Here is a 4,474-nt window from a genome sequence, read left to right as displayed (position 1 = left end):
GAAAAAAGTCATTATATAACATGTTGAACAAGTCATAGTATAACATGTCGAAAAAGTCATAGTTTAACATGTCAAAAACAGTCATAGTATAGCATGTCGAAAAAAGTTACAGTATAGTTTGTTGACAAAAGTCATAACATAACATGTTGAAAAAAGTCATAGTATTGTATGTTTAAAACGTCATAGTATAACATGTCGAAAACAGTCATAGTATAGTATGTCAAAAAAAGTTTAAAAAACGTCATTGTATAGCATGTCGAAAAAGGTTCAGGTGATTTATTTACTCCTCCCTTCTCCCCTCCAAAGAAAAAGCAAGAAAATAAAAACACCTTCACCACAGCTGGAGTGACTTAAAATAATTCATTTATTTACGTATCTATATATAACTTCACAATCAATGTACATTTTCATCAACATTTTGCAAAGAAATAAAGCTTTCATCCCTTTTAGTTTTAGTGTTTTTTTTTAACTACGTTAGTTGGAAACTCTCAGAACAGACAGTGACTTAATTTTTGAGGTAGATTCAGTAAATTCAATAATTCTCTACAATTAACATCAAAAACAGGCGGCAGATATATATTTTATAGTCTGATTTTCTTTCTTTGTGACAGTCCTCTAATTTAAGAAGATTCTCTCTCGCCTGTTAGATATGTCACGTCGGAGAGAGAGTCTCCTCACTCAGAGAACCATGGTTACGTAACCATGCAATCTGACAGGGAATAAAGGATTAATATTATTTAAAATATTCAGACAGTGAGCAAGTAAAAGTTTCCCCTCAAAAATGTGTTTCCTCTGGGACAGAAGGTCTCTCCACATTCATTTCCATTTTATTTGTTATGTCTGGCATTAAAAAGATAGTTTTGTATTCTTTTCTGTTTTGTTTTTGAAGTACAGGAACTCTCAGGCCCATGAAATAATACAATATTTCAAAATAAAAGCATTTGGATCAGTTGTCTGTCAGATAATGTCAGAAAATATTGAAAAATGGGGATAAATGTCTTCCAAAAGCCCAAAATGACGTCCTCAAATGTCTCGTTTTGTCTACAACTCAAAAATATTCAGTTTACTGTCACAGAGGAGAGAAAAAACACATACAAAATATTCACATTTAACAAGCTGACATTGGAGGAATTGTATTGATTAATGTGAATGTTAATGTGTTTTTTCTTGCTAATTAACATACAGTAGATCCACAGAACGTTGTAAAGCACCAAAAGTGGCATAAAACCACAATAATAAGAGTTTTTTTTATGAATTTATGACTATCTTGACTTCTTAAAGTTAAAAGTGAAGCATGACTGCGCATTTTTGCGAAAGTACTGTCAAGATTATTTAAATTTTTTTTTAAAAATGACTCAAACCGATTAATTGATTATCAAAATAGTTGGCGGGTAATTTAATACACCACTAATCGATAAACCTTTGCAGCGGTAAAATATAATATAATAAAAAAAGTCCAAAACAACTTCATCTTTTCACTTTTAGTAGGCCTCGCATTCCTCTTCATTTACTACAATTGACCTGTGTTACAACTTCTTACTTTATTTTCTGCTCCACCGCCAATCGACGCCAGATAAAAACACATTTTTTAGGGGAGACAGATGTTGTTTTCGGACACATTGGACAACATCTGGTCCACAGTACGGAGGGGTGGGAACATCAAAACATCAAAAAGCAGAAATACCACGAATATCAAACACCTAGAGTCCCTCAGAGACCGCAACGCTGTCCCCGTCTGCATGTGGTCCGTCCAGTTTCTCAGCTCAGTCAGTCAGTGGTTCGTCTCAATCTGATAAAATCCAGAGTCTGAGAGGAGGGTTTCTTCAGGGTCAGGGTCCAGGAGGAGGGTTTCTTTTGGGTTAGGGTCAAGGAGGAGGGTTTCTTTCGGGTTAGGGTCCAGAAGGAGGATTTTCTTTGAGGTTGGGGTCCAGGAGGAGGGTTTTCTTTAGGATTGGGGTCCAGGAGGAGTGTTTCTGTAGAGTTAGGGCCCAGGCGGAGGGTTTTCTGAGGATTTTCTTTATGGTTGGGGTCCAGGAGGAGGGGTTTCCATAGGGTTAGGGTTCAGGAGGAGGGTTTTCTCTAGGGTTGGAGTCCAGGAGGAGGGTTTCTTTAGGGTTAGGGCCCAGGAATAGGGTTTTCATTTGGGTTAGGGTCCACGAGAAGGGTTTTCTTTAGGGTTTGGGTCCAGGAGGAGGGTTTTATTTAGGGTAAGGGTCCAGGAGGAGGGTTTTCTTTAAGGTTAGGGTCAAAAAGGAAGGGTTTTCTGTAGGGTTAGAGTCCAGGAGGAGGGTTGTCTTTAGGGTTAGGGCCCGGCAGGGGAGTTTTCTTTAGTGTTAGAGCCCGGGAGGAGGCTTTTCTTCAGTGTTGGGGTCTGGGAAGAGGGTCAGGTTTCCGGGAGCAGGGTTTTTGTTAGGGATAGGGTCACTGGTTGAGTTCCAGAGCCCAGACCTGCTGCGGCCAACCGGTCCGACCCTTCGCCTTCTTCTCGGCTACCAAGGACTCGTGCAGGCCGTCGGTCTGGGACAGAGCACACAGAAACATCATCATCATCATCATCATCATCATCATCATCATCATCATCCTCATCACTCAAGGGTTGCTGCAATAGTGATTTCCCAGTTTGGGATTAATAAAGTCTATCCATTCATCCATCCATCCATCCATCCATCCCTCATCCATCTATCCATTATCCATCAATCCAGCCATCAATCCATCAATCCATCAATCCATCAATCCATCCATCCATCAATCCATGGATGGTATTGTTGCAAACTTTCTACGTAATCAACACGTTTTGAGATGTGTTCATATCAATATATTCATAGTATAATACGTCGAGAAAAAACTCATATTAGAACTCTAGTCTACAACTCTAGAAGTCTACAAGTCGAAAAAGTTATACTATAGCTTGTTGAAAAAAGTTATACTAGCCTGTAGCATGTCGGAAAAAGTCATAGTATAACATGTTAAAAAAGTCATAATTAGCAAGTCGGAAAAAGTCATAGTATAGAATGTCAAGAAAAGTCATATTATAATATGTCGGAAAAAGTCCTAAAAACTCATATTAAAACATGTCCATAAGTCGAAAAAGTCTTACTATAACTTGTTGAAAAACGTATAGTATAACATGTCGAAAAAGTCATAATTAGCAAGTCGGACAAAGTCATGGTAAAACGTGTCGCAAAAATTCATATTATAACATGTCGGAAAAAGTCATATTATAGTATGTCGGAAAAGGTCATAGTGTAGTATGTCGAAAAAAGTCATAGTATAGCTTGTTGAAAAAAGTTATAGTATAGCTTGTTGAAAAAAGTTATAGTATAACATGTCGAAAAAATCATAATTAGCAAGTTGGAAAAAGTCATATTATAGTATGTCGGAAAAAGTCATACTATAGCATGTCGGAAAAAGTCATATAATACTATGTCGGGAAAAGTCATACTATAGCATGTCGGAAAAAGTCATACTATAGCATGTCGGAAAAAGTCATTATAGCATGTCGGAAAAAGTCATACTATAGCATGTCGGAAAAAGTCATACTATAACATGTCGGAAAAAGTCATATTATAGCATGTCAGAAAAAGTCATATTATAGCATGTCAGAAAAAGTCATAGTATAACATGTCGGAAAAAGTCCTTTTATAACATGTCGGAAAAGGTCATATTATAGCATGTCAAAAAAAGTCATAGTATAGCATGTCGGAAAAAGTCATAGTATGGCATGTTGAAAAAAGTCCTAGGATAGCATGTCATAAAAAGTCATTGTATAGTATGTCAAAAAAAGTCATAGTATAACATGTCGAAAAAAGTCATAGTATAACATGTCAAAAAAAGTCATAGTATAACATGTCGAAAAAAGTCATAGTATAACATGTCAAAAAAAGTCATAGTGTAGCATGTCAGAAAAGGTCATAGTACAACATGTTGAAAAAAGTCATAATTAGTAAGTCGGAAAAGTCATAGTATAGCATTTCGAAAAAAGTCATAGTATAATATGTCGGAAAAAGTCATAAAAATTCATATTAAAACATGTCCATAAGTCAAAAAAGTCTTACTATAGCTTGTTATAAAAAGTTATAGTATAACATTTCGAAAAAGTCATAATTAGCAAGTCGGCAAAATTCATAGTATAGCATGTCAGAAAAAGTCATATTATAACATGTCGGAAAAAGTCATGTTATAGTATGTCGGAAAAAGTCATATTATAACATGTCGAAAAAAGTCATAGTATAGCATGTCATAAAAAGTCATAGTATAATATGTCAAAAAGAAAGTCATAGTATAGCATGTTGAAAAAAGTCATAATTAGTGAGTCGAAAAAAGTCATAAAAACTCATATTAAAACATGTCTATAAGTCTTACTATAGCTTGTTGAAAAAAGTTATAGTTAGTTATATGTTAGTGATGGTGTTGCATAGTCTGTCCACCAGAGGACGCTCTACAACGTCCCTGTTAGCGATGGCGTTGCATAGTC

The sequence above is a fragment of the Etheostoma cragini genome, chromosome 13 (genome assembly GCF_013103735.1).
Source record: "Etheostoma cragini isolate CJK2018 chromosome 13, CSU_Ecrag_1.0, whole genome shotgun sequence".
Taxonomy (NCBI): domain Eukaryota; kingdom Metazoa; phylum Chordata; class Actinopteri; order Perciformes; family Percidae; genus Etheostoma; species Etheostoma cragini.
Note: the sequence above shows the minus strand (reverse complement) of the source record.